Genomic DNA, 12,114 nt, shown 5'->3' on the forward strand with positions numbered 1-12,114 from the left:
ACAAGTGGTGAGCATATAGGATAGCAGCGGGGTGGGCGTAGCTAGGGAAGAGAGGGGGCTGTGTTCACCCCTCTCCCCAATGGCCCCTCAGAGGGAGTTAATGATGAAAATAGGGAGGGCTGGAGCTGGGAGGCCCTCTGGAGTTTGGGGCCCTGGGTTTTTTGAACCCATCAGCTCAATTATAGCTACACCCCTGGATAGCACCATCCACAAAATTTCTCAAGTGGCCTAGGAAGACGGATTACCATTTGATTTAAGGTGGCCTTAATTGCCCTCCCTTCCTTCCTTCCTTTCTTTCTTTCTTTCTTTGCTATATTTATTCCAGTGCCCCAAACTATGGAAGATCACCTGACTGTTGGTTTTCCTCCTCCCCCTCACAAAAATCTCACTCTCATGAGGTCTGACTTAATTTCTTTCACAAAGAGTCTTAAAAGTGCTAGACAAAAGCCTCGGTTACAGGGCGAGCTGCTAAGGACAAAAAGAAAAAGAAAAGCGGGGGAGGGGGGAGAGAAGAAGAAAAAAACAGGGCAGGCCACATTGTTCACACGGCGTTAGCTTTCACAATGTAGGCACAGTAGGGGCCTCCACAGTCCTCTCTCCTTCCCTTCCCTAACTCACATCCCACCCCCCCCCCCTCATATATTCAAAGCAGAGGTCTGCTCTCGACAGAAGAAGGGGGAAATAAAACCCTTGCTAAATTCCAGTGATAGAGGTATGGATGGGGATGCGGTAGAAGTGTGGGGAGGAGATCAGCATTCTCTAATCCTAAACGTGGCGTAATGGGAAAGAAGTATATCGCTCTCAATGGGACTGACTTGGCTCTCACCAAGTACAGATGCTTTGGATTGCCGCCTTGGAGAGAGGTTTGTAGGGGGTGGATTCCTTGCTGACTGCAATAGCCATCATGGTTGACGAACAGGAAAGTGAGGACACCTTGAATTGTGCATTCTGTATGTGCTGGTAGGGGAGGTGACCCCAAATCTAATAAGTGGCGCCCACCGAAGTTAAAATAATGTGCAGTTTTCTGTCTTTTAATCGTACCCCGATTTATTGCCTGAGACGGGACGCCCCGCCCCGCCTATACGTTATCTTTTATTTTGTCTTAAATATAGAAATAATGTATATGATTTTTATTGGTATTGTAAGCCACCTCGAGGGCTTTTATAAGGGAAAGGCGGAGTAGAGATTTCTGAAATAATGCACCCCTGCCTGCGCTCTCGTTGCTAGTAGGATACAGCATGTTTGTGTGCGCTCGCGTGTTATGTTAAACCAAAATGTTTTAGTGCATTAATACCAAATGAGTACTGTGTGTAACCCAAATGTTTAGTGCATTACGAAGTGATAACAGTAACCAAAGAAGAAGCCCGAACCACTCTTTTTAAATTCAAAAATAATTTTTAAATCTTGTTTGATGTATTCAGTGGGACGCTGGTGGACGGTACGGAAAAATCCGTAACTTTTTTGGGGGTGGGGCGGGGGAGTGGTGTGTGGGCTGCAATGTAACCCTGTGTCAATGTAGGCGAGAGAGCTGGCGTTATGTGGAAATTATCCCCACAGGTTAAGAAAACGAACCGGTAGGAAGATAGTAAGAGCTTGCGTAGGAAGTGATGGAGTGGTGAACAGTAGACAGAATTGGGGAGGGAAAACGGATTCGGAGCAAAGGCCAGCGGGCCGGGGCGAGAGGAGAGGATGGGGAAGGAGGGAGGGCTGGCATTGCTTGCAATAAGAACACCACCGCCGGTTTAGATAAAATAAAATAAATAAAAATCAAAAGTCCCCGAGGCACAGGGCTGCCCTGCTCCCTCACTGGCTCCAGCTAACGCCAATCAGGTTTGTCGCGCGGACAAACCCTGACTCCGTCTCCCCCCCGCCCCCGCTTTGCCCACCTCCTTTCTTTAGTCCCTCTCTATGGGAGTGGGCGGGGCTATATAGTGCACGCTCGAGACTAGAGAGCGTCCGAGGGGAGGGGGGGAAGGCTGGGTGGATAGATGGGTTCCATTCCATCCCAAGCGGAGCCTTCTGCTCCCCCCCCTTTTTTTTAACTCTTTCCTCGCGCTGACTGCGACGAGGAGAAGAGCCTCGTAGGAGCCGCGGCGCGCTCGCGCGTGTGTGACAGTGAGCGGGAGAGAAGCGGAGAGGAGCCAGATGGAATGTGGCGCGAGGTAAGGGGGGGGGGCGAATGGAATGCGCGAGGGAAGCGCGCGCCCTTAAAAAAAAAAAGAAGCCGCTATTTCGAGACCTCCCTCGCGCGCCCCCCACCCCCGCAATTTATGGTACTAATGAAGGGAGCTTTTTAATTCGAAGCGCGTCTCCTCCTTCGAGGAGCGGCAGCCCGTGTCGTTCCTTTCCTCCCCCCACCCCCCGGCTTTATACTCCTCTCCTCCTGCCCCAAGAGTGACTGAAGGGGTCTAAGGAGGAGAAATTGCGTATCTGTCTGTCTGTCTCTCCCTATATTTGATGCTTCCCGCCCAGAGAGAGCGCATTAATCTCTTTCTCTCTCCCCCCCCCCGCCAGCCCCCCCCCGCCGAGGAAGGGATTAGCGCCCGTCAGAGCCCCTCTGTGCGGGGCGGGCGAGACGTGGGATGCGAGCTCTAGCGGGTGCTGCTGCTTCTGCAGGCTTAGTTTTCGGGGCTTGATCGATGGGGTGAGTCTCCCATGGAGCTGGGGCTCCTTTCGCTCCCCTTTCCCCCTAACAGTGATGGAAGGAGGGGGGCGTGCGTGGGAGACAGAGAGGCTGTGCGCCAGCCTCCTCCCACGACCCCCTCCCCATTAGGTCGCCCTGGGGCTTTTGTGACCCGCTTTGCAGACGACCTCTCTCTTACTGGACTGGAGCAGAGGCAGACCCACCCCCTCCCATGGAGAGATTTGCCTCCCTCTTTGCGTGGTCTTCTTCTTTCTTCCCCTCCACCTACCCCACACCCCTGTTGTGAGTTCCCTTTCCCCTGTTTGTGCTGAAACCTTGCCATCGTCGACCAGGCGAAATGCTCTGCTGCTCTATCTCTCCTGAGCGTCACCAGTTTGCAGATCCCTAGTGCGGAAAGTAGGTAAATCCTCACTTGGCAAGTTGTTTAATAAGATGGTTTGCACAGAAGTGCTCTCTGGACATCTTTAAAAGTTCTTCCTTGGGTGTTTTCTTTTCTTTTCTGGCTTGAGTGGGATTGAGCTCAAGGGGAAAGTTCTCATTTTGTAAGAAAGAGAAATTAGTGGGGGTGGGGTGGGTGGGTGGAAAAGGGGACTGTCTAAATTTAGGCGTCCCTCTTCGATTCCAAGCAAGACTGCAAACAGTGTGCTTATGTTTCCTGTTAAGTATTTTAAACTCTTGACTGATTGTTGTTGGGGATGAGAAGCTGACATCTTAGTTGGTTACCCTGCCTTTGCAGTAGGCAAAGCAGAAGCTTAACTACTAGTGCTGAGGCAAATAAAGTGATATACTAACTCAATCGTTATGCTACAAGAAGTGAAATATGGAGAAGAGTATATGAAAGAGACCTAAACCAACATTGGGACATTGGAGAAGAACTTATGCAGAGCGTGTGTAAGAATAGCTAGGGGTACAAGACATTTTGCTGCTTGAGGCAAAGAAATATATGATGCTGCCCTCATCTGTGTGTGGTCAGGTGCTCTTCATTCTCAGGCCGTGCTGCTGAGGCAGTCACAGCTACACACAAGCATGCTTGGATGATGCCACTAAACCAGACAGTGGCTGCAGGGGCATTTCTACCGTGTTGGGTGAAGCAGGGAAAGAAGAAGCAGGGAAAGAAGAGTTGTGCCTCAGCAGGGTAAGGAGGAGAAAATGAACACCAGTGGGGTGAGGAAAGGTGGTGGTAGCCGGAGACAGGAAGACCCCTGGGATGATGATGCCTGTGGAGGTGGGGGGATGGTGCTTGCAGCCTCCGCACCCCTGGGCACTTCCAGATTACATGCTACAACAGTGTCACTACTTGTCCGTTAAGTGTGCTTCCGTACTCCCTGTGCTTTGACATCGCAATCCCTGTGCTGTCAGCAAGGTGCCATTCACATTTCCAATGTCTTCTTTCAGGTTTTATCTTTGTGTTACAGTGCTACAGTGTTGCAAGAAATAGCAGTATTTTCCCATTGTAGGAGGTTTGCATAAGCTAGAGAAGACTAGGGATGTACGCAGAACCAGCGACTGCTGATTCGAAGTGGGTGGGGGGGATAACTTTAAGGACTGCGAAGGGTGCCCTCCCTCCGCTGCATTTTCCCCACTGGTGCTGTTCTTAAAACCGGTCCCGCCAGGACGGCAGTGTACCTCCTTGCCACCCCGTACATTGCGGACCAGAAGTGGCTGCTGCATGTGCACATGCCGTGATGTGCGCAAGTGCAATGTGTGTGCACAGTGGCCACTTTAAGTTATCCCCCTCACCTTTGAACCAGCCAAACCGCTGGTCTTTTGAACTGGTTCAGAGGCCCATAAAGGGCTTCCGAACTGGCTCTGTGCACATCCCTAGAAAAGACTGCTCTCCCTGCTGGTGGCTTTGCACAATACGCATACAGTCATCTCAGTATGATATTTCAATATTGCAATACGATCCTGCCAAGCCGAAGTAAACAACCGCTGTTGTAGTGTGTAAACTCCAAAGCACCCTGGCTTGAAATAGTTCGCAAATGATGATCTGTATAAACTGTGGTTTGATGTGATGTCTGAACTGACAAACTATAGTTATGGCCATTACACAAAGGCTTCTGAAACAACAGAGATAGAAGTGACTGTATTATTTTAAAAATGTACACCCACTACCTTTCCATGGGAAAATGTTTGTGACTTTCAATGAAAGAGATTGATAAACAACAACAACAACACATCCAGTCATAGCAGCAGAAAATAATTCTACAGTTAGCATCAATAAACCCAAAGGCTTTTCCTAAAAAGTCAAGTCTACTGCAAGCCAAGTCTTGACGGAAAACCAACAGTAAGGTGAACATACAAACTTTTGGTCTCTTTTGGGGGCGGCATTCCACAAGTTGGTGCTGAAAATGAGAACGCTTTGTCTGTTGTTGCCACTCATATCTCAAATGGCAGAGCATTAGCAACTTGGTCTCTGTTGTTAACTTTATGAATTTGGATAGTGAGTGGATAGAAATTGAAATCAGACATTAGGTTCTAAACTGGTATTTTTATTATGATGTCTGAACTGAGTCAGGAGCCACAACACTCTAGCATCTGCACTGGTACCCCATAGTTATTTAAAATGCTCTATGTATAGTTTACTGCAGGACTGAGCAATACATTTAAAATAGATGCACTTTCCTACAATAAAATACATAGTAGCTAAGGACATGAACATCCTTTTAGTACTCTCTGTGTTCTCTCTGTGTGTTGTAGTTTGGTTGTGTATATCTAGATTTATAGCTCACTTTTACTTTATTTACCCAAATCTAAGATAACTCTGAATTTAAGGCGACCCCTTTAAAAAGTAGAGGTTAAATACAATTATACCTGTATTTTACTCCAAAGGAACAGGACTCTGAAATCAAGACAACCACTAGATTTCTAATTTTAAAAAGACTTGGAAAAAACCTAGTCTTGGATTCAGGTAAATAAAGTAATTTAAAATCCTAAAATGGCTTACAGAACAAATAAGATAATACACACTCACAGTGAAAACAATTGAAATGCATTAAAGAATTAGAAACTCACAGCATTAGAAGAGTAGATAAAACCAAGATAAAGTTGATTTTGTACAAGGCTAAAAACTTTCTGAATTAAGAGTGTATTTAATGTCTGAAGTTGTTGAAAGAGGGGGGTCAGTCTAATTTCCTTAGGGAAAGAATTTCATAGCCATGGCGCCAACAACACCAAAAAGGCCCTTTCCTTGGTAACTGCCAACCAAATTTCCCTTACTGGCAAAAGAGAGCAGGGCTTCTGTTGTCAATCTCAAGCGCTGGACAGATTTGGATAGGAGCAAGTGGTCTTTAAGGTAACCAAGTCCCAAGCCATTTTAAAGCTTTTAAAGCTAAAGCCAGCATTTTAAATTGGGCCCGGAAGTGTATTGGTGGCCAGATGGAATAAGATAGGTGTAATAAATTTCACTTGATTTGACCCTACTCTCTGATGACAAACTCTCCCCTGATGATGTGTGTGTTTGATGCTGTTGTGCTCAGAAGTATAATAAAAGTTCAAAGTATTTGCACTTCCTTATTAGTAGTAAAAGCATTGTGTTGATGCAGCTGTTGGTGACATCAGTAGCAGACAGCACAGACTGATGGCAGATGCAACTTGTGAGCAGTCTTCCCTCTAAGCTGTGTGTGCGTGCACAAAGTCCAACTCCCCCCCCCCCCCGCACACAGCGAACACAAACAGCCACTCACTTAATCTCACACTTGCTGCTGCTGAGAAGTCCCCCCTCCCACTCTTTTGCCGTCACAAATATTCCTCTGCCCGGTCCTCCCAGTGTTGCTTCCTCCATGGCTGCTGCTCCTGAGTCTGCTCTTTTGCCACCGCCACTGCCCACCTACTGTTCCCCTGCAGCTACTGCTCCTGTCCCAAGGTGCCCCCCACCTTTCCCCCGTTTCCAGATTGGCTCTTGCATGGCAAGATTGGGGGAATACCTCTTCCTTCCACCGCGGCAGATCCCATGTGTAGCAGGGCCCCATTCATCTTTCTCTTCTAAAAAAAGTTGTGGTGGTGGTGGTGATTTACTTTCAAAAAAAGTAAATGCAAGTTGGTTGGTCAGCACTTTAGAAAGCTTCAGGAAATCATATGCAAAACTGTTCAGTAAGGCAAGACTTACTTTCCAGTTTACCTTTCAAATAGATGTCAGTGATGCTACCTCTATTTTTTGATGCATATATATGTGAATTTGTAACTTCTTAACTAGTGGTTTCAAAGTTCACTGCTTTACAATCTCAGCCCCCATTCTACATTTACTCAGCGTTCTGCTCCAACCCAGCATCAACCGTCTTTTCACAGGTGAGTGCAGAGATCCTCACACACAGTTGTGGCACTAAGCCAATGCTGGTATTAGAAGAGGGACAGAATGGGATAGCTTTAGCTCCCTAAAAGCACACATGTGGGAAACATCCTAGGAACAAAGCAGCAGCTGGGATGATTAGGTAATGACAGCACAGAAACCCACCCAGATCCAGTATGGATTGACGAGGGTCTTCTGGCAGAAGGAATTGAAACCATTCATGTCTTGGCTGATTGGAGGAAGATCGCTCTCTTCTCCAAGATAGGACTGAGAGAGATTCCTGCCTGCAACCTTGGAGAAGCCGCTGCCAGTCTGTGAAGACAATACTGAGCTAGATAGACCAATGGTCTGACTCCGTATATGGCAGCTTCCTATGTTTCTATGGTATAAATTCTAAATAATAAAATTTGGGGAGAATCCGCATATACATTTTTTTTAACCATCTGGGAAATATTCCATTTTTCAATATCTTATGGTACTAGCCATATTGTGCATTCTTTGTTGCCTCCTTTGGTTTTTTGTTTGGTTATGAGCATGTCTAGAACATAGAAGTCAATACTGCATTCATTTTTGAAATCATTTGAATTAAAGCTAGGAGACTCTCAAGGCTATTGTCAGGGCTTGGTGTACTTTGTGCTTTTGAGAAAGAGAAACAACTTGGCCAGGAAAAGTGAAATTATGTGACTGTAGCAACAAAAAGAAGAAAAAACATTCTGAGAGATCAGAGAATCCAGCTGGTTTATTATAGTGTGAGCTTTCATAGGCAGTTACATATGAAAACTTGTGCTAAAGAAACCAAATAGTGTCTACTTCTTTTCATGGTGGCAAAGAGATGGCAACTTCCAGATGGCAACTTCCCCAGCAAAGACAGTGGTGAATATGACGTGCAATAAGAAGTACTACAAAGGAAGTGTCTCATGTCATAGTCTGAATGCACATGATACAGAAATCATGCTGAAACTAAGCATAAAACCAAAACAGACTGTGAGGAGCTCCAAAAGGATCTCTCCAAATGGGGGGAGTGGGTGACAAAATGTCAAATGTGGTTCAGTGTAAGCAAGTGTAAAGTGATGCACATTGGGGCAAAAACCCCAACTTCATATATACACTGATAGCTGTCAGTGACTGCAGAGGCATATCTAGGGAAAATAGCGCCTAGGGCAAGCACTGAAATTGCGCCCCCTGTCCAAACATCTGACACCCATCTTTCAGATAACTTTACGATAATATCAGCTGAAAAATAAAAGTCTGAATGGATTTAAAGTTTACCGCATGTTATACCTTAAAAGAAAATTATTATAAGATGATGTACAGGTGGTATTTGACACCCAAAAAATTAGCATTAATGTATAAAAATGTTCCAAACAAATGCTGGAAATGTGGACACTGTGAGGGAACTTTTTTTCATATGTGGTGGTCTTGCGGGAAGGCAAAGGCTTTTTGAGATATGATATATAATGAGTTGAAGAAAATTTTTTAAATGACATTTCCTAAGAAACCAGAATCCTTCCTGCTGGGAATAACTCAAGGAGAGTTTTCCGGAAGGAATTTAACAATCTTTATGTATGCAACCACAGCGGCTAGAATAGTATATGCGCAGAAATGGAAGAACAATGAAATGCCCTCAAAAGAAGATTGGTTGATAAAAACTTTGGAATATGCTGAGATGGCAAAACTTACAGTACTGATAAGGGATGAAAACCTGGAATGTTTTAAAGAAGATTGGAAACCATTCTTACTATACCTAAAGAACTATTTTTCTAATATTGATTTTTCAGCAGGGTTTGAAATTTAGTAATAATAGCAGGTTGAGTAGAGTAAAATCGAGTTTGTAAGGTATAGGATATATGTTTTGAATTACTATAGCAATGGTTGAATTGTATAATTAGTGATTCGCACAGATTGGCGAGCGGGAAGTCAGCATTTGTTTAATTGGATGTAATGAGATTGTTAAGATATTGCAAAAACCAATAAAAATTTTAAAGGGGGGGGGAGAAAAAAAGTCTGAAGGTCACATACAAGTCACATATCTGAATATGTGTACACTGACTTATATTATATTATTTTTTTTAAAAAAATTACCTGTAGCCCCTTCAGGGGGCTTCCTAATGGCCATGGAGGGTCTGCAAAGGTTTTCTTTGTGTCCCGCTGGCCTCTAGGGCCTCACAGGGACCATATGAGCATATGCGGTGGCCATTTTTAATTTTTTTTAAAAAAATGGCCACTGAAAACTAAATGGCCACCACGCACACTCAAATGGCCTCTGTGAGGCCTGGCATGGCCTAGGGCCTCACAGAGGCCATTTGAGCATGCACGGTGGCCATTTTGTTTTCAGCAGCCATTAAAAAAAAAATTAATTAAAAAAAATGGCACCCCCCCCTTCAAGTGGCGCCCGGGGCATGTACCCTGCCTGCCCTATCCTAGATACGCCCCTGAGTGACTGACCAGCAGAGAGAGATGGAGTCGTGGTGGACAGGGTCTACTCTGTGCGGCAGCTGTGAAAAAGGGAACCTCCATGCTAGAGATCATTAGGAAGGGGATTGAAAATAAAAATGCTAATATTATCATGCCTTTTTATAAATCTATGGTGTAGCCACATTTGGAGTACTGCGTATGATTCTTGTCACCATATCTTTAGAAGGATATTGTAGAATTGGGAAAAGTGCAGAAGAGGGCAACCAAGTTGATCAGTGGCCTGGCTACAGCATCAGGGCCTTTTAGTTTGGAAAAGAGGCAACTGTGGGGAGACATAATAGGGGTGTATAAAATTATGCATGGAGAAGAGAGAGGACATAGAATTTTTTTCTTCCTCTCACAACACTAGAACCAGGAGTCATCCCATGAAACTGAAGGCCAGGAAATTTAGGACCAACAAAAGGAAGTACTTTCCCACACAGTGCATAATTAATCTATGGAATTCTCTGCCATGAGATATGGTGATGGCCGCTAGCTTGGGTGGTTTTAAAAGGGGCTTGGACAAATTTGTGGAAGACAGGTCTATCAGTGGCTACTAGCCTGGAGACTATAGGCCACCTCCAGCCTCAATGGCAAGCTGCCTGTGAATACCAGTTTTATTTATTTATTTACATTTTATATCTAGGGGTGTGCACGGAACCGCCAACTGCGGTCCGGCCCTGGGGTGGGGGGTTACCTTTAAGAGCGGCGGGAGGGTTTACTTACCCCTCCCGCCGCTTTCCCACTCTGGCACCATAAAGTTACGAGTAATTGGGGTGGCAGGACACCTCCCTGCCGCCCCTTCCCCGACGTTGCTTTAAAAAAACTCCCAGTAGTCCTTTGTGCGTGCGTGCACGTCTCTGTGACGTGCGCGCGCAAAGGACTGCTGGGAATTTTTAAAGCAACGTCGGAGAAGGGGCAGCAGGGAGGTGTCCTGCCACCCCAATTACTTGTAACTTTACAGCGCCAGAGCGGGAAAGCGGCGGGAGGGGTAAGTAAACCCTCCCGCCGCTCTTAAAGGTACCCCCCCACCCGAACCGGACCGCCCAGGTCCGGACCAGTCCGGAGGCTTTTTTAATGGCCTCCGGACCGGTCCGGGCCCATCCCTATTTATATCCCGTTCTTCCTCCAAGGAGCCCAGAGCAGTGAACTACATCCTTAGGTTTCTCCTCACAACAACCCTGTGAAGTAGGTTAGGCTGAGAGAGAAGTGACTGGCCCAGAGTCACCCAGCAAATATCATGGCTGAATGGGGATTTGAACTCAGGTCTCCCAGGTCCTAGTCTAGCACTCTAACCATTATACCACGCTGGCTTTGTTGCAGGGGATCAACAGCAAGAGAGGGCATGCCTTCAGCTCTTGCCTGTGGGCTTCTCAAATGCATCTAGTGGGCCACTGTGAAACAGAAGTCTGGACTAGATATGCCTGGGGCTTGATCCATCAGGGATGTTCTTATGTTGAGCTGCTCTGAGTGGAATTTGCACATTGGCAATTTGACTGTCCAGTTGACTAACTGTCCACAAATAAAAACATTCAATGAAATCAAGAATACCACTGTGGAGGTGACAGATTTTCTGTTTTATTATGATGTTATTTGTCAGCAAGGATGAGTGAGGGATCCCAAGGGGTTTTGGGGAAAAGGTTAAGAATTTGTTTTAAATTGCCTGCTTGCCCATTTATTTTGTGGGTTGGGTGCTAGGTAGCACCCATCATTTCACAACAAGCTTTGGTGTCCCTAAGAGCTACCCATGGGAAACAATTGGGTATTTTGAGTTTCCCCATTGTTCCCTATGGCTGAAACACTTGAAATGTTTTGAGTTGTTTATTTGAAATAGCCGTCTCGGCTGCTATTTTGATGAAATGTTTCAGCCACTTTGTGTTTCATTTCGAGCTCAAAACAGAATGCAAACTCCATTTCATGCACATCCCTACTAGTCACTTGTACTCAAATACTGATGTAACATTTATAAAACATGAAACGTGTTTGAGACAGAGCATTCTTCATGTCCCTGGCACTTTGGCACATTGTCATACTTATTGGTAGGGGCCTCACTGTTTGTTTGCTATAAAGTTCTGTGTACATTGTTGGCAAAAAATAACCAAAATTAAGTGCATCGCTTCTATTCATTAGGGGGACTTTTTCCTATTAACAAGTTTTATGGTGCTTGTGCTTGGTTCTTTTACAGAATAAACTAAAAGAACTTGAATAAAATGCTCACTGCTGAATTGTCTTTGTGCATATTTGGCTACATATTAGCTTCACAATTTGTCTTAAACATGGGCTGCATATAAAATAGACCCTTTGAACACTGCTTTCTGCATGTATTTGGAAGTTCTCCATTGTGTATGTGTTAGGTAACATAACATGATTCATATGAACAATAATATCACTGACTTTAGGTTCATTCCATGCTTGCCTGAATTACTTCCTCTCATGCTTGTCTCATCTTTTCCAGCAAAAATAGAGTGCTCTAACCTTCAAAACTCTGTAACCCTTTAGTCCCAACTGATGAGCAAAAGCAATACTGAAGGATATATGTTTAGCAGACATGTGAGTTTTCTGGAAAATTTAGAGTTGGGTTTTTTTCTGGAAAATATTCCATGCATAATGCACAAATGTATGCATAAATATTCTGTGCATAAACATTGCATTATTTTTTTCTCTCAGCAAATTTAACTAGAAGTTTCACTGCTTCATATGTGCAGTGTTAGTCTGGATGTTGGTCAGT

General features: G+C 45.1%; 1 protein-coding gene across 10 annotated transcripts in view; it reads left to right on the forward strand.

Moving 5' to 3' along the window:
• Window positions 1-637: 637 nt before the first annotated feature.
• The window catches only part of WASF3 (WASP family member 3), a 59,036-nt gene continuing 47,559 nt past the window's right edge, over window positions 638-12,114 (forward strand). For 2 of the 10 annotated variants that reach the window (XM_053306566.1, XM_053306561.1), the window contains exon 1: window positions 722-863. The gene's annotated coding sequence lies outside the window, so the exon portion shown is untranslated. The other 8 variants (XM_053306565.1, XM_053306570.1, XM_053306560.1 and 5 more) reach the window with 8 other exon arrangements.

Source organism: Hemicordylus capensis, chromosome 3, assembly GCF_027244095.1.
Source record: "Hemicordylus capensis ecotype Gifberg chromosome 3, rHemCap1.1.pri, whole genome shotgun sequence".
Lineage (NCBI taxonomy): Eukaryota > Metazoa > Chordata > Lepidosauria > Squamata > Cordylidae > Hemicordylus > Hemicordylus capensis.